Source organism: Dermacentor albipictus, chromosome 5, assembly GCF_038994185.2.
Source record: "Dermacentor albipictus isolate Rhodes 1998 colony chromosome 5, USDA_Dalb.pri_finalv2, whole genome shotgun sequence".
In the NCBI taxonomy this organism is placed as follows: Eukaryota; Metazoa; Arthropoda; class Arachnida; order Ixodida; family Ixodidae; genus Dermacentor; species Dermacentor albipictus.
The window spans coordinates 13116306-13134919 of NC_091825.1; the positions used below are offsets into that span (position 1 = coordinate 13116306).

The 18614-nt window shown below is 49.9% G+C and overlaps 1 protein-coding gene and 1 long non-coding RNA gene across 6 annotated transcripts in view; one reads left to right on the forward strand and one right to left on the reverse strand.

The window, feature by feature from the left end:
- Window positions 1–18614, reverse strand: part of LOC135918035 (solute carrier family 41 member 1-like) — a 640016-nt gene that overhangs the window by 231312 nt on the left and 390090 nt on the right. The gene's annotated exons all lie outside the window — the stretch shown is intronic.
- On the forward strand, window positions 10705–18320 carry LOC135918045 (uncharacterized). Its single transcript, XR_010569522.1, has 3 exons — window positions 10705–11127; window positions 16496–16605; window positions 17038–18320. It is a non-coding gene; the product is annotated as an uncharacterized lncRNA (long non-coding RNA).

Genomic DNA, 18614 nt, shown 5'->3' on the forward strand with positions numbered 1-18614 from the left:
CAGCGTTCTGGTAAACCAGGAGAGTTGGAAAGCTCCACTGAAGGTGGTGCCCTTAATAACAGAGCCTTTCAGACGACTTGTAATAGACACGGTGGGGCCTCTTCCAAAAACAAAATCAGGCTAGAGGTACTTGTTTACTATGCTGTGTCCGGCTACCAAGTTTCCAGAAGCAATCCCTTTGAAAGAGCTCAGCTCCACCGAAGTAGTAGACGCGCTTTTGACAGTGTTTGCACGAGTTGGGTTTCCAGCCGAAATTCAGGCAGATCAAGGGTCAGTGTTCACGAGCGCACTGACTTCCACATTCTTGCAAAAGTGCGGGGTAAAGTTAATACACAGTTCTGTCTATCACCCTCAGTCAAACAGTGTAGAGAGGTGGCATTCGGTGCTTAAGCGAGTTTTGCGTGCGCTATGTTACGAGCACAAGGAGGACTGGGAGAACTGTCTGCCGGCAACTTTGTTTGCTTTGCGAACGGTTCCACATGAGGCGACAGGGTTCTCACCAGCAGAACTAGTGTATGGGAGGACACTCCGGTCTCCACTGAGAATGTTAAGAGAGATGTGGGAGGAAAGAGGGGAGAGTGCAACCGTGGTTGAATACGTGCTAAATTTACTGGAACGGCTAAGCGCAACCCGAGAACTAGTCGGAAATAACATGGAAATAGCTCAAAGGAGCGCCAAATTCTATTACGACAAGAATGCGAGGCTTCGTACGTTTAAAGTCGACTTAACGATGAAAGCGGAAAAGTGTAGGTTTGGTTGTTCGCAGGTTACTTATCCGGGCCATGTTGTCGGTCAGGGCATGAGACGGCCGGCTGAGCTGAAAATAGCTACGATTGGAGAATTTTCTCAGCCGCGCCCGAAAACGGACCTTCGTTCATTTTTGGGACTTGTGGGTTACTATCGACGGTACATTCCGAATTACTCGCAATTGGCAAGTCCATTAACAGACGCCCTTCGAAAGGGAGCACCGAGTAACGTACACTGGGATAAGGACAAAGAGAACGCTTTCCAAAGTTTGAAAACGCTATTGGTTTCTCGCCCTGTGCTTCGCGCGCCAGACTACACAAAGGAATTCATAGTTCAATGTGACGCAAGCGACAGAGGTATGGGCGTGGTACTTAGTCAGGTCGGCGACGATAACGAGGAGCATCCTATCCTCTACGCCAGCCGTAAACTAAATGTAAGAGAGGAAGCCTACAGCGCTTCAGAGAAGGAATGCGCTGGTTTGGTTTGGGCCGCCCAGAAGTTGTCGTGTTACTTGTACGGAGCGAAGTTCATCTTCGAGACCGACCACTGTCCTCTGACGTGGCTCAATCAAATGTCACACAAAAATGGCCGCTTGCTCCGATGGAGCCTCACTCTCCAAGAGTACAACTTCTCCGTTAGATATAAGAAGGGAAAGTTGCATAGCAATGCGGATGGTTTGAGCAGGCTAATTTGAATTCTGCGTTTGAGGGTCCCGCCTAAATTTTAGGGTTACTAGTGTTAACTTTTATTAAGCGAAGAAGATCCCCTCTCATTTAGCAGGATTCCCTCCATGATTGCTGAATGTGTCAGCAGGAATTTGCTACCGAAATTGGCATAACGAAATGCAGCATTTTTTTCTTGTTTCTGTACTTATGTTGTTCTTTTTTGAAGCCTAGCGAGTCTAAGGTGGGAGCCAATGCACGTCATCTCGGCGCAGAGCCGTGTTGTGGGGTTCATTTTGCAGTTGCCTGTCCTTGTTGGATGTTTTGGGGCGGTGACATCAATGCACAAGTGGTCGCTGCGAGCCAAGACATCAATCCCCCCCTGACCAGCAGCCGTTCTCTTCCTGCCTAGCGGTTGTCAGCGCTAGACAGTCGAGACTTTCCGGGCCATGGAGGCGTTGTTAAGAATGGCGAGCTGCTAAACATGATTGCCACACAGTTACGACAGGGCGACACGACGCGTACCTCCCCCTCTCCGTCGCTGCAGCTGGGAGGCGTTCGAAGAAGCGGCCTTTGCGCGGGAATCCGCCGCCTTCCACCCGCCCCATCGACATTGTGACGGAACGAGTTCGGTGTTTGAACAATGTTTCCGGAGTTCCCCGACGCGGAGCTGATTTGACACGCATGGACAAGCTGCCGCGGGAACGACGTATTTTGGGGCTTCTCACGGTTCTGCATGACGCAAAACAACGAGCGACCCTCGATCGGCACCGATAGTTCCCGGAACGGCACCCCGCCAACGCCGTCGTTTGGGCTTCGGAATGTGTGTGCCTTTGTGTCTGTAAACTGATCTGCAGAGCAGCGGCGAGTTGGTGATGAGTAAACGAACAGTCGCCGCCTCGTATGGCCGGCGGATCGAGTGTATAAAAACTGTGGTTGTGCGAATGCTGAGGACACTTCTCTTGAGCAGTCATGTTAGACTGAATCACTTCTCTCATGCAGTCATGTTGGACTGATACTCTTTTTCTCAAGCAGTCATGTTAGACTGATTTAATTTCTGTAAATAAACCCTTTTCCTCGTTCTCGATGAGAAATAGTTCTTCACTTCATCAACGATCTCAGCGTAAATAAGTTGGACGACGGCATGGGCCAGCTACCTTCGAATTCATGCCGTACTCCAATCTTGGCAAAGGACCACGGACGATGGGATTGAGCCCCCAATCCTGACAGCACACTATGGATCTGAGTGGAACGATGCGCAGATTTCGGAACACAGGCTTCGAGGTACAACTAATGATTACTGGCGGCCGTCAGAGGTGTAATTGCGTCGGTGAAGCAGGTCGTCGCGAATGGCGAAATGGCGAGCTTGACGGCGCAATGAACGAGTGGTTGGGTGCGATGACGGATCAGCAAGGCAGTTTATGATGGAGGCAATCCAGGGGTCCTTGCGCTGCTCAGAAGCGACTGTCCCAATGTCAACGGAACAAACGTCCAGCTGGGATATAGTGCAGCAGGCATTGTTGTCTGGCAAGGGAGAACGTGAGAGGGTGTCAGCATCAGCATGCTGGCGTCCGTTGCGGTACAGTACGCAGATATCGTAATTCTGTAAGCGAAACGCCCGGCGGGCGAGACGGCCTGCAGGATGTCTCAATGACGACAGCCAGCATAGTGCATGGTGGTCCGTGACGACCTCAAATTGGAGACCATACAAAGAGGACCGGAACTTGGTAAGCGCCCAGATGATCGCCAGGCATTCTTTTTCCGTGACGGTGTAATTGGTCTCGGCTTTAGTAAGCATACGGCTTGCATATGCCACAACATATTCAGGAAATCCTTCTTTGCGCTGCGCTAGGACAGCGCCGAGGCCAACACCGCTGGCATCTGTGTGTACCTCAATAGGTGCCGTTGGGTTGTAGTGGCGCAAAATGGGAGGAGACGTCAGCAAACGACGGAGCTCAGTGAACGCCTCGTCACACTCGGACGACCACGAATGGAGAGGTCCGTTGCTGCCAAGGAGCTTCGTCAGGGGCGATATGACGGCAGCGAAATTGCGAATGAAGTGCCTGAAGTAGAAACAGAAACCTACAAAACTGCGCAGTTCTTTGACGGATGTCGGCTTAGGAAATTCAGCTACGGCACGAAGTTTGTCTGGATTGGACATGATTCCATCCTTCGACATGACGTAACCTAGTATCGTGAGCTGCCGCGCTGCAAATCGGCACTTTAGGTTCAGTTGGAGGTCAGCATTTGCTAAGCACGTCAAAACACGCCGTAGGCTTTGAAGGTGCGTGGTGAAGTCAGAGGCAAAAACAACAACGTCGTCGATATAACATAAGCACGTGTGCCGCTTCAAACTGCGGAGAACTGTGTCCATCATGCGTTCAAAGGTTGCTGGCGCATTACAAAGTCTAAACGGCATGACGTTAAATTCGTATAAGCCGTCAGGTGTGACAAAGACCGTCTTCGGCCTATCGACGTCAGCCATGGGTACTTGTCAATACCGGGGCGTAAATCTAGAGATGAAAAGAATTCTGCTCCTTGTAGGCTATCGATGGCGTCATAGATTCGCGGCAGCGGGTATACATCTTTGCGAGTGATCTTGTTCAGGCGCCGATAGTCTACACAGAACCGTACCGAGCCGTCTTTTTTTCGTAACAAGGACGACAGGGGATGCGCATGGACTGTTCGAGGGTCGGATCACTTCGCGGCGAAGCATATCGTCCACTTGCTCATTAATCAGACGACGTTCTGTGGCAGAGACGCAATATGGTCGTTGCCGCAATGGTGGTTGGGAGCCAGTGTCATTATGGTGCGTGACAGCAGATGCCCGGCCCAGGGAAGGTTGCCCGACATCAAAAGAAGAACGAAATTCTTCCAAGATGCGCAGAATCAGCGAACGCTGAGGTGGGGTGAGGCCATCGACAATAGATGAATCGAGCACACCTGTGGGCAAAGGGTCGGACGTAGAGAGAGAACCGAGCGTGTTGTAACTGGCGCAGGACGTGTCTTCGGGAACATCCGTAATTTGTACGGCGTCGATCACTTCCACGTGGCCAAGACATTCGCCTTGAAGCAGCATCACAGGGTATGAGAAAGGGTTACAGACAAAAATAGCTGTGGAGCCCTGTTTGACGTTCACAGTCACAAAAGGCAGCAGCAGACCTATTCGACTATAAAAGCAGGCCGACGGCGAAAGTAGTGCGATGGCATCAGAGAGGCTGCTGCAATGCATTGATAAAAGCACTGACGAGTTGGGAGGAACGTTGGTGTCGTGCCTGACGAGTAGTTTGTTCGCAAAAGAAGCATTATCCGCAAGCGTCATATCTGAGATCGGCGACAGATCTAGTTCGGCCCGTGCGCAATGAATGACGGCATCGTGGCGGGCGAGAAAGTCCCACTCCAGGATAACTTCGTGGGAGCACGAGGAAATCACAATAAATTCGACGGCGTATACAACATCCCCGATGAGAACACCAGCGGTGCACGCCGCAATCGGGTGAATACGCTGTGCGCCTGCTGTGCGGAGGGCGAATCCAGCAATGGGCGTCGTAACCTTTCGAAGGAAGCCACAAAGCTTTGCGGCCCCAACTGATACAGCGGCTCCGGTATCCACGATGACATATGTGCGCACACCGTCAACTAACACGTCTACTAACTAACACGTCTACAACTAACAACGAACACATTGGTCGGGCTACGTTGAGGACTTCCTCGTTTCGACGGCGACGCAGCCCTTGCCTCATGGACTGCGACGATTAGTTTTCCTCATCCCGAGCTTCGGGACGAGGCCGCATCGGTGATGGGGAGCGTCGGCGTGGAGAAGTTGAGCGGCGGATGTTGGCGGACCGGCGGAATGGTGGTGAAGCAGCCTGAAGTTCGTCGTCGGAATAAGGGCACGGAGAACCCGCCATAGAACTTGGCACATATGGTGTAGCGCTAGGCGACTGCACGTGACTACAGTGGCGTGCGACGTGGCCTGCATAGCCGCACGCAAAACATATCGGTCGATTGTCCGCTGTACGTCACCGAGTCGTTGCGGCAGGTCCAATCCATGTGGAAGGACGCGTTGGACGTGGCGGCTGGCGAAGTGTTTGCATAGCAGGCTGTTGTTGGGGCATAGCGAGGACTTCGTCGTACGTGAGAGGTCCCCACTGAGGGAGTCGCTTAGGTTGGATGGCGACTTCCGCGTAGGTGTGAGGCGCAGCCGCAGGAACACGCTGGTGCTGCTCAGGCAAAACCTCGGGCAGTTCTTGCGCTATGACGCGGCGAAGCGAAGGCGCGAAACTTGGCGTAGGTGCGTGTACCGACTGCGGCTGTGCAAAATCCATCAACGAGAGTTGCCGGGCAAATTCCTCGCGGACGAACGCCTCCATTTCTGCGAGAAACGCTGCCTGGTTGAACATGGCAGCCAAACCAGCGAGGTGTTCGTCACGCGGTAAAGATCGACGGGTCAGTGACCGCTGCCTGCGGAGTTCGTCATAGCTCTGGCACAGTGTGACAATTTCAGCCACAGAGTGATGACTTTTGGCCAGCAACACGTTAAAGGCGTCGTGTTCTATGCCCTTCAGGATGTTTCGGATTCGATCAGATTCCACCATGGTCCAATAGACTTTCCTGCATAGGTCCAGGACATATTCGATACAACTGGTGAATGTTTCGCCTGGCTGCTGAGCTCGTTCTCGTAAACGTTGCTCGGCACGCAGCTTGCGAACAGCAGGGCGACCAGATACATCGCCGAGGGAAGTCTTAAATTCCGACCGTGTCTGAAGCTCTGCTTGATGGTTGTTATACCACAGGTTGGCCACTCCAGTGAGGTAGAACAGAACGTGGCTCAGTTTAGCCGCTTCGTCCAACTTGTTATGGTTGCCCACCCTTTCGTACGCCGTGAGCAATTCGTCCACGCCAGTGTCGTCCGCTCCAGTGTAGATAGGAGGGTCGCGATGACGAGGCACCCCGGGACACGCAGTGGGTGCAGGAGGAGGCGCATGCTGGGAGGCGTCTTGGGGCATGGTAGATGGTAGGGTACGGGACCGGAGTTCCAGGATGATCGTCTGAGCGTACCCCGCATCTCCACCAATTCCAAAGGTGTTTATTTGGCAGAGCTCGAAGCAGCGCAACGTCGACGGGCAGGGCAGTCACAGCTTCCAAACACGAGAGCCGTTGCTGAGCAGGAACGCTCGACCCACTAGCGTCTCTCTTCGCTACAATATGTATATATTGTCACGTAGTAGTGACGGTGATGAAAGCACTAAAACCGGGAATAGCGAAACTGGCGTTGTATTGGGCAAGCTTTCTGGCTCAAAAATAGGCTACACTCAAGGAACGGCGACAGCGGCGGACACAGTCGGCGATCGGCGAAAATCTGATCAGCGGGTCAAGCGTGTCGCTTTTATACATTAGTGGCCGAATGTTCCAGAGTTATCACTGGGACCCGCGTGTCTTCCACAAAGTTCTACACCATTCGCGTCGCGCATAACATGCAATCAGATTACACAAGGTTCGGTGAGAGACAGCACATGGAACCATCTATAACATTCCAGAAGCTTTCTATACATGCAGGCGCGTCCTGCGCGGTGCGATAACATTTGTTAAGCCTGTTTCACATGATGCGATTTCCGTCGCACCGGTAGTGCGATTTTCGTCGTTTGCGACGAAATTCGCAGTCACAGTGCTTAGCCCCCTAATTTTCAGCTGCGACCAGCCGGTTGGTCCCACAGTCGCGCCGTCGCAGCGATTGCTGCGATCTTCCGTCGGAATTGTGCGGAGAGCTAACATGCAGCTATTTCGCCGCATTTTTTGGAAGATGGCGTCTCGCACAACAAGTGCAATGCGCGGAGACCTGGATTGCCAAATTCGGTACGTACGCGAACGAAGGATAATAAAATTGAACCACAGATTCCATTCTCCGATTTTTATGCGTTTGTTGACATGCTACGCAACACATGAAGTGCATCTTCGAGTTCGTATGCCTTTGCGAGTTGTCAGTACTAGTAGATGTTCAATCCCCACCAGACGACGAGGTCGTCACAATTTTCTTTTGTTGAGTAGCATGCAAAAATCGCGCTAACGGAGCAGCTTGAATTATTTCAACCTCGGCAGGGGCAAATGACAAGGCAGCAAAATACCCGAAGTTTCAACGTTGTGCTGAGCGTGGTACCGTTCAGTTGCATGTACTTGTCGGTTTTCAAGCGTGAATTTCCCGATGCACACTGCAAGGTTATCTTACCTCACTTATTAAATTCGACAGAGGAAAAGTGTAGGCTATCGTAATGAATTTTCTACGATAACAGTAAATCCGTAGATTGAATAAACAGCGTCGTTAATTTCTTTTCGAATACTACTTGTACGTTAAGTTGCACCTGTTCTCAGGAGGAATTTTTTCTCTTGCACAGAAACCAGTAAACATTGACTATGCTGCGGATTTTGTATCCTTACTTCACCTGTAATAACATTTGCTTTGAAAGGTAATTAACTCTACAGCTAGTCAATTAAGTATATTCGCTGGCTATAGTGGCACAGCGACAACGTACCCTCCTGCACCGTCATGTAAAACTCGTGCAATCGACACGCTAAAGAAAAGTAAATCAAAACTATGCAGTGAAGTCAGCCACTTGCATCCCTTCCTGTGAAACTTTCAAACTTTGAACAAGCAGTTCTTCCACGTTCACAGTTGATCAAGTGTGCAGAAATATTCATGCCTTACATGTTTTTATTAGGTTTCTAATACATTTGTGATCACATATATTAGTGTTTAAGCCCATATAACGATATCCGCTGTGATTGCTCTTTATAAGTAATGAAATACCATGCTACTTGCAAGAACATATCACCCGAGGATTTTAGAACAAACTTCTACATTTCAACTATACACAATATGTGGGTTATTCAATAAAGCACCACAAACTGTTTTTTTTTTTCGCAATAAAAAATTCCAAATTTTACTTACATACAGGCAAGAAAAAAATCTACAGACAAAAATATCCATACTAAAAGCTGAACGATCACCAGGATTTTCCTCTCTCAAATACTGAACTAGTGCCTGAGAATTACGTAAGCAAAAGGGTTCTGGAAAAACTAGTGAAGCTAAGCAGTTCTGTAGGTAACTGTGGCCAGTTCTACGTAGGGCAAGCGGGACGGTGTATCAATCAGAGGCTAATGGAACATAAAAGCTCGTTAACCGGTGGATCGCCTTCTAATCTTTCGCAACATTGCCGATATTGTAACTGCATGCCAGAGTTCGATGAATGCGCGATATTGTATAGGCATAAGAATGAAGATACGCGTCTTATAGTAGAGGCATGGCATATCTATAATGCTCGAAGTGCGTACGTGAATCAGCCTTTGATTACCTTACATAAGGAAGAGATTAAGTGCCTTAACAGTTATCTCTCACGTAGACCGGCACGTGTACCCGACTGACACGTGGTGTTACCATTCCTGAGCATGCGCAGATGAGTTTTGTGTCTTCTTTTGTTTTCGCCTCTGTGCTCCCTTGAGTTGATATTCGGCGTTCGTGTTGTCCACACGAACGGCGACTATGTGCGGACTTGTGTGCTGTCTGCACGCCTCACTTCTTTATTGCATAATGAATGCTTACCAACTAGCTGAACTTTCTGTCGTTCTAGACAGCAACATTTTGTGGGATATTCTGGAACGGGAAGGCCTAGGCGACTATTGTCTACAGCTTTTGAGAGAGATTCAACTAGAAAATATCGTTTGCATTAAATGGGAAGGGATGAGGGGCGAGGAGAAAGTTGATGTCAACAAGGTATTGAGGCAGAGGTGCCCTTTATTCCCACTGCTGTTTATGACGCACATGGTGAGGAAGGAGAGGGCGCTAGAAGTAAGTAATATCGGGTTTAATCTCTCATACAAACAGGTGGGTACAGTAGTAGAGGATCAGCTCCCAGGTTTATTTTATGCCGACGAAAATGTGTTGCTAGCTAATGAGCGAAGTCATTTGCAACGTGTGGCTAATATCTGTGGACAGGAAGGTAAGAATTTAGGCTAGAAATTTAGCGTTAGAAAATGAAGTGTTATGGTATTCAATGAAAACAGTGAGCAGGCAATGACAATACAGGGCCAGGAAATGCCTCGGGTAAAAGAACAAAAAATATGTTGGTATATGGATAAACGAAGGCAATAGGTATATGGAAACACAGGACGAAAGAATAACAGTAAAAGTGAAGATCAATTCAGCTACAATGAAGCGCAGTGCCCTATAGGAATACAATAGGTACGAGGTGCTCCGGGGTATGTGGAAAATTGCAATGGTTCCAGAACTTACTTTTGGTAATGCGGTTGTTTGCTTGAAATCAGGGTACACGCAGGACTCGATGGGAACCAAAAGTTAGTGGGACGCCTCGAACTGTGCGCTTACGGGAAGACTACAAGTGAAGCTGTGCAGGGTGATATGGGCTGGACTATTTTTGAAGTGAGGGGAGCTCACAATTAGATTGAATATGAAGAACGACTGAGCAATATGAAAGAAAGTAAATGGGTTGGGATAGTGTTGAGGCATCTGTACAGGAAGAACGTTGATTCACAGTGGAGGAAAGAACTAGGAAGCTTACCAGCAAGTATGCGCCCTGTAGGGTGGGCAATACAGCAACAAAGAACGTCAAGCGGAAAGTCAGAGAGGCTCAAATAATCTCGTGGGTGGCGACAGTAGAAAAGAAACCGGGCATGAGTTACTACATAAGAGGAAAAAAGGAAATCAGGAAACAAACAATTTAAGATAACTCAAAGGAAGGCTCCTTACTTTTCCAAGCGAGATCGGGATGCCTTAGAACACGCACCTAGAAAGAGAGATATAAGAAGGAAGAAGAAGCATGCGCTTGCTGTGGTAAAGTGAGGGAAACGATGCAGCATGTTTTGTTAGAGTGTGAAGACATCTGCCCAGCGGTCGATTTAGGGACCACTGGCCTCCTTGAAGCCCTTCAGTTCAGCGAGAGTAGGGAACAGGTAAAGATGTCCGCAATAGACATTAGTAAGAGGGGATCGGAAGATTGGCGGAAGAAAAGTAGGGATACGACAAAAAACGGAGACCTACAAAAGCAAAGTTCACAATAGGGGGTCAGAAAATTTGCTTGCGGGAAGTCAGCGTGGCTTCTTCTCTTTTTTTTAACCTAGGTAGGAGATTACGCAGAATAATGGCAAGAGCTCAGTGACGCAACCCACCAACCCGCTCCAAAGGGGACGCTCACAACATCCATCCATCCATCCATACATCCATCCATCCTGCGCCGGTAAAATTACGGTTGAGATTATTTTCCCGTCGTTTGCTGTAGCGGCTGTCACTGTGCGTGCACGCTGCACTGACGCCGACCGATGTTGTGGTTTAATCGTGTGTACGCAGTGCCGAGAGAAGTTGTGGTGCTTTTTGTCTGTAAAATGATCCGATACCACTGGGACTGCTTAACGTAGCTCGTATTATCTTTCGTGTGGTGCGCCGATGTCAATTATTGTAGTTATGGCCCGTTCGCGCTTTCTTTGCTACCGGCGCATGAAAAGCCGCTGGTACTCTCGCTACGCTCGCATTGGATCCCCGTGCACGAAAGAATTTGCAGAAATTTGTGCTATGCCGTGCTATAGTTCATCTGCAATTCTACAGTGTTTACGCCGGAAGCACCTTACACCGACTGTCTTTGCCGCGGTACTCTTGGGATGCCACGGCACCTGTGTCACGAAGGAGAGTTTGCCGAGTACGCCTAGAAAGGTGAGTCCGGCACGTTCCCGTATTCTTGTATTCTATTTTCCGTGAAGTGTGCGTTGCTGTAGTGATAACCAGATGATTAGTAAAGCGACGGAAATTATAAATGTGCTTTTTGAATGTTCGTTCTTGTCGCTGTGTACATTTAGTGAACTGTTTGATGAAAATTGCCCTGAAACGTGTTGATGTTTTTAAAAGCTCTACCTATCCATTATTTGCTTTCTGCTATTGTGGCGACGAGCGACCACGTAGACCGTTAAAGTCTCGGGCTTTCGCAGGGGAGCAAGAACCGCAAATCCGCCTCTTAGCGTAGCATTCTTTTAATAATCTCCTTCGCAACGCCAGCCCGTGCGGGAGCGTGCCAGCCGCTCGAGCCTCGTGTAGACGCGAGCGTTTGCGTCATCTCTCGTGCGACGCCGATGCTGCTGCCGCTACAGAGGGCTCCCCCGCTAGAGAGGAGGAAAGTTCGACGAACGATGGAAAGTGCACGTGACGCGGCGTGTCTTGGCGTTGGTCTTGGGTGTCACGTGCGCAGGCGGCGGCGAAGGATGGAGCAGGGTCGCGTCGCATACTGGTGGAGCTGAGGGCGCAGGTGCTTCGACGTAGGCAGGTTTGAGACGTTCCAGGGCAATTGTGTCTGATCGGCCGTTGACATTCACAACAAATGTCGTCGGACGACGCTGTAGAACACAATATGGCCCGGAGTAGTTCGACTGCAAAGGCTTCCGCACGGCACAGTTACGCACGAAAACGTGGGTAGCAGAGGTGAGTGCGGGAGAAACGTACGGGGACCTTGCTTCTTGTGAACGTGTAGGCACGGGGCGTATCTGGCTGAAGAAGGCTTGAAGTTCGGTGACGTATTCAGCAGGTGATGGCATGGGCGTTTTGGGGTTGGCGACAAAAAAAATCGCACGGAAGGCGCAGGTGAGTGCCGTAAACTAGCTCAGCACACGAGCAACTTAGGTCTTGGCATCAGAGCCGCACTCAGAGCCGCTCTTGAGTGCGGCTCTGATGCCAAGTAAGACGAGAGGCAGATGGAGGACCCACTTCTCCGGCGATTCATGTGCCATAAGGGAGGCCTTGAGATGCCGGTGAAAACATTCAACTAGTCTATTGGACTGCGGGTGGTAAGCAGTTGTGCGAAAACGTGTCGTTCCAAGTAGTTTGAGTAGCTCGTTGAAGAGTGCTGAGTCAAACTGCCGACCGCGATCGCTGATTATTGTGGATGGGCAGCCGAACCTTGCGATCCACGTAGACACGAAAGTTGCTGGAACAGTTGGCGCTGAGATGTCAGATATGGGTGTAGCTTCTGGCCACCGTGTATAACGGTCGATGCATGTCAGTATGTAGCAGTAACCTTTCGAAGGTGGGAGAGGGCCGACGAGATCCAGGTGTACGGTGTCAAAACGAGCATCCGGTGGAAGAAAAGGCTTGGCAGGCGGAATGGCGTGACCTGGGTCATCGAGCGTTGACACGACAAACAGCAGCGAACCCAATCGCGAACTTGCGCGTTTAGCCGAGGCCAAACGAAATGACTGGAAAGGAGCGTCTGTGTCGCGCGTATGCCAGGGTGCGACAGGTTGTGCACGGTTTCGAATAGACGTATTCGGAGGGATGCCGGACTGTATGGTCTAGGTTTGTGGGTAGAAGTGTCGCAGACGACGGACGTTCCAACTGGGGTCACAACGACGTTTTCCAATTTCAGGGACGTTGATGAATTCCGGAGTGCACGAAGTTCAGTGTCGTCACGCCATTGACTGGCGAGTAAGTCAGCCTCAATGATGAAAGTTTCCGATGTCAGCGTGGAAACGACATCGACACGACTCAGAACGTCGGCTGGAACGTTGTCGGTGCCCTTGATATGGCGGAACGTTGTTGTAAACTCGGAGATGTAGGAAAGGTGTGGAATCTCGTGGGGCGAGTAACAGGACGGCGAACGATTCGATGCGTGCACAAGGGGCTTGTGGTCAGTCAAGGCAGTGAATGCACGGCCTTCGAGGAAACGGCGAAAATGCTTGATAGCCAGGTAAACAGCGAATAATTCACGGCCGAACACGCTGTAACGGGACTGCGCAGGCTTCAGTTTCTTGGAGAAAAAAGCGAGTGGATGCCACGCATTGTCCATGAATTGCTGCAGAACGGCACCAACGGCGGTGTTCGAAGCGTCGCTTATGATGGCAGTGGGTGCGTCTGGCTTTGGGTGTCTGAGCAGCGTGGCGTCGGCGAGGGCAGACTTCGCTCTTGTGAAAGCATCGGTGGCCTCTTCAGTCCACTGAAGCACTTGTTTGCGTTTGTTTACCAGGAGAGCGTCTAGCGGAGCCATAAGTCGTGCGCACTCGGGAATGAATCGGCGGTAGAAATTGACAAATCCGAGAAATTGGTGAAGCTTGGTGAGTGTGGTCGGTCGGGGAAGATTTTCGATGACGCGAATCTTGGACGGCAGAGGTCGAATGCCATTAGCGTCGACGAATATTTCCGAGGAACTCGAGTTCGCGTTGACCGAATTCACTCTTGGCGGCGTTGATGACAATTCCTTTACTGGCAAGGTGTGAAGAGAACAACCGCAAGTGGTCAAGATGGTCTTCTGCTGAAGAGCTTACGACGAGAAGGTCGTCAATGTATGCAAACACGAAAGGCAAACCTTGGGTGACGGAATCCATAAAACGCTGAAAGGATTGGCCTGCGTTCCATAAACCGAAAGGCATGCGGAGAAATTTGAAAAGACCGAAGGGTGTGGTAATGGCGGTCTTGGGAATGTCTTCTTAAGCGACTGGTAGTTGATGGTAGGCGCGAACGAGATCTACCTTAGAAAAGAGCGTCGCACCGTGCAACGCTACTGTGAAGTCCTGAATATTCCATAGAGGGTAGCGATCAGGAACTGTGACGTTGTTTAGTGCCCGGTGATCGCCGCATGGGCGCCAGTCGCCCGTCTTCTTAGGCACCATGTGAAGTGGTGATGCCCAGTTACTGGAGAAAGGGCGGATGATGCCAAGTTGCAGCATGTGTTCAAACTCCGCGCGAGCGATCTTGAGTTTCTCCGGGGACAAACGCCGGGGTCGGAAATAGACCGGTGGGCCGGAGGTGACGATGTTATGGCACACGTCATGTTGCACAGTTGTGTCCAGTCCGGCAGGCGCGTCAAAGTTGGAAACTCGTGTAGGAGCGCGGCGAAAGGTTCGTCCAACATGGCAGAAATAGGCGCTATGGGCGATGTGCCTGATGATGGGACGCCGGGAACGGATAGCTGGGCCAGGGAGTCGATGAGACGGCGTCGTTGGATGTCCACAAGGAGTCCGTAGTTATGCAAGAAGTCTGCTCCAATGACTGCACGATGGACGTCTGCAACCAGGAAAATCTAGCGGAACGCTCGTCGAAGGCCAAGGCTTAGCATGATGGAGCGTGACGAGAAAATTGGAATCTTCGTGCCGTTGACGGCTTGCAAAAACGACACAGGTGTCGCTTTTCGTTCGGAGTGCTGGCCGGAGAGACTGCTGACGTCAGCACCTGTGTCGACTAAGAATCGTTGTCCCGTAACTCTGTCCGTCACATAGAAAAGGCGACTTGTGTGTTGGGCCGGACCACTCATCGCCGTTAGAGGTCGGCCGGCCTGTTTCTCTGCCAAGCGCAGGGACGCCGACAGTGACGAGCATCGTTTCCAAATCGGCGGTGGTAGTAGCAAACGCCAGGCGTTGTAGTTGAGGTTCCATTGCGGGTGCCCGTGTGTCTTGATCTGTTGGAACTACGGCTGCATGGGCGACGAGATGTGCGGCGATGTTCCACTCCAGAGATGATGCGTTCCAGGCGCTCGCAAAAGGATTCGAGCGGAGATTGCCCTGCGGAAGAGGAAGGAAGTGTTTGCAGAGCGGTTGTATTGTCACTCGGAGACGGTGCCGTAGCTGCGATGGTTCGGGTGGCTACTTTCGTAACTTTGTAGGCCAAAGCGGCAAGTCCGGTAAGCTCCATGGTAGAGGCTGTCGCCAGGACCACCTGCACGTTAGCCGGGAGTCTTTGCAAAAACAATTCGCGTAACAGCGTGTCGTCGATGGATCTCGCGTTCTTTCCAAGCAGCTGGCTCATTCGGCGAAGAAGTTGACTAGGGCGTCGGTCGCCGAGTTCTTCAGCGGACAGAAGCTGCTGGATGCGAGAACGCTGTGAAGCTGTGTGCTGTAGCAGTACTGCCTTGAGATCGTCGTAGGTGGCGGCAGACAATGGGGAGTTCAACAAATCTGCTACTTCGTCAATGGCGGCGGGTGAGGGCGCTGCGACGGTGACTTAAAATTGCGCTTCGGCCTGAAGAAAACACGCCGAAGGATGCTGGTCCCAATACTGTGGGAGGTGGACAGCGATGGCGGAACAGGAGGGCTCACCGCGTTGCTCGGAAGGGTTTTGGCCTTGAGCTCTCGTAGCGTTGGTCTGGTCCATCGTCATCTCTACCACAGGAGCGTATAGCAGTATCACGTCCGGGGTCACCAAACTGTAGCGACGAGCGACCACGTATACCGGTAAAGTCTCGGGCTCTCGCAGGAGAGGAAGAACCGACACTCCACCTCTTAGCCTAGAATTCTTTTAATAATCTCCTTCGGAACGCTAGCCCGTGCCGGAGCGTGCCAGCCGCTCGAGCCTCGTGTAGACGCGAGCATCTACGCCATCTCTCGTGCGACGCCGATGCTGCTGCCGCTACACTATGAAGTATGCTTGCGCCGAGGAGTGTTTGATATGAATCGGCGTAAAAATTCACGCAGGGAAAGTTCTCATCTACACAGGTACGTGGATCTGTCGTCTTCACAGGTAATGGCTGCACGAGATAGCACACGATTGCTGTATCAGAAGCGTGACCAGATTTTAGCGTCTATGCAAATTCTTTTATTTATAGAGTGTTTTCAGACAGCCTGTATTTCTTGTGTTGGGTGTCGTGTTTTGTAAAGGATTCTGATTTTACAAAGCAGGCGAGTTTTCAACAGCAGTGTTTCGTTTTCACTGAAAAAAATATTGTTTCCTCTCCTGAAAAAAGAGGGAGTCTGTTCTTTTTCAGTGCATCGTCCTCCGGGGCAGTGGTTTGTTGCACAGCATATGGAAATTACATTTTAGAATGTTTATAGTGTGTTAAGGAAATTTCTGCATTAGAAAATTCACATTTGACTTAGCACATATATGGGTATATGTGAAGCTTTTGATAGTAGAGTCATGTTTGCTGCTGTTTCATTTGCATGTTAAATAAGCGCTTCTGTTGTAGCAATCGGGTATTCATACAACCAGATGCATCTTCGTGCAGCTGTATGTACGTGTCTTGTTACAATGTAGCATGATCTTCCTTAATCACAAGTCTGCAGTTTCAAGAGGGTCTGCAGTAAACTGAACATTTCTTCTTGTTTAGGGATGGCACAATATTGTGAGCCAGAGGCATCTCTACACCACCTGGGAACCTGCGACACTCCTGCAGCCTGAAAATCCCGTCAAAGCACCTGATCTGCATGCTGCAACAAGGTTTGTACAACATGGTCACTGCCACTTACATGAGCTGTGGGTTTCGTTAGCATAACTCATACCTGGCAACTCTCCTGAATTTTCGTGAAGTTTGCAATCATTGGCCTGTCTGGCCGACTAAACAATCCTATGTGATGGGACACGTTTGAAAAGAAATGGGATTTTTCAGTAGGACGATGCTTAGGGTAACAAGAAGCGCTAGCAAGTGTTACCGCACTGCCCAGAATTATATTGACTGTAATACAGCACACTGGATTCCAGTGTTCATCTCGATTCCAGGTCATCTCGTTCGACTGACCAAAATTCATGAAATTGCTCAAACTGCATGACCCTAGTATTTTGCCAATATATTGCAAGACACTGTTCGTCATATTGTTTCAGGGTTGTACTTCCCAAAATATGTCTCTAAAATTCAGTTTCATCCTTTTACAGCATATACATGCAGCAAGTTGTAGTGCGCGGACCTCGAATCGAAGAGGAGCCCAGGTTCCATGCTGGAGAAAATGGGGCCCAAAGGCGACTCTTCTTCCAAAGAATGAAGTGGCGAATAAAGATTCGTGCTCACTGCTTCATCGTCCGATGTGCGGTCACAGGCAGTGTGACACGCGAAGTTAACGAGAAAAAAAGGCACACAAGTGAAGCGCAAACTATCTGCTGAGTTTGATGAACAAGAAGGAATAATTTATACCCGTAGCTGCTATCACCAGCTGCAGGTTACATGTGGTAAAAGAGCAGAAAAGATAATCGGAATGAATCAGAACTGACAAGGTGACCAACTTGAATCATATGTAGGCGGTATGTTAGAAACTGTGCTCGATGATGAGTTGTGACACACGGTCACTCACGCAGGCTTGAGCACCAGCCACAACGTTGCAGAATGCTCCCACATCTCTCGTAATTTTATGCTTGCTTCTGAGCAGGATTTCCGCGCTGTCAAAAGATTGTGAGCAACCCCATATCGTGCAGTGCGCATCCAAGTTGTCCGGTGCATTTACTAGGCTGACAGCATATCCGTGATCCCTGAGCCTCTGATTCCAGTACCGGCACATTTGCCGAATGTATGCGCAGTTGCATGTGAGCTGTACCTTGTAAATGAGTCCCTCTTTTATCCGACGTGCGCATATTCGTCATGTACGAAGAGGCAGTCGTTTACAAGTACTGCTCACCAGCAACTATGCTTACTTTGAATAAATGGGCTGGCGCTTGAATGGGAACACGTATACGTCCTCGGCCTATTAAATGCACCAGACAACTTGGCTCCGCACCGCATGAGATGCGGTATCACATGGTCACAAGTGACGAGAGAGATATGGGAATCATTGTGTGAGGTTGCTGATGGTGTTGAAGCCTACATGAGTGAGCTGTCTGTGCCCCTAGCTGATCAAGTGAGTCGTCTTTTCGGTTCTGACTCATTCCGAGTTTCTTTTCTCCGCTTTTTTTTGTGCATGTAACTTTCAGTCGATACCTAGCAGCTATGGGCATAAATCCTTCTTATTCACTAAACTCGGCTGACAGTTCGCGCTTCACTTGTGTGTTCTAGTTTCCCCTAAATTTGTGTGTCAAACCGCAACAAACGATGAGGCTATACTAACTACAGCTTTTTTTAAGCTTTGCATAGTTTCCTTATTCACTACTTCATTCCATGTAAGAGATATTATTGTTTCGGACTAGGCAGCCGTGAAGAAATCACAGACAAATAAAGAGTGCAAAGAACACTACTGCGTCTGTGATTTCATTGTATACGTGCATGCCACTTCCCAGTAGCTAGGCTACGCAAATTCTCACAAATCTCTGCTTAATGCTGCATCCTGTGTCCACAATTTCGACAAACATTCTGCAGTAATGCTGCATCCTACGGCTACAGTCTGAGCAGATTTTCTGCGGAAAGGGTGTACCATTTACCCGTTCGTAGGTGACAGGGCGTGACAGAAAGTATGTCACCTGTCTTCAGATATTCTGCATCCAGGTGACTCATGGACTCTAAAATTTCTGCAGCAAGTATGAAATCA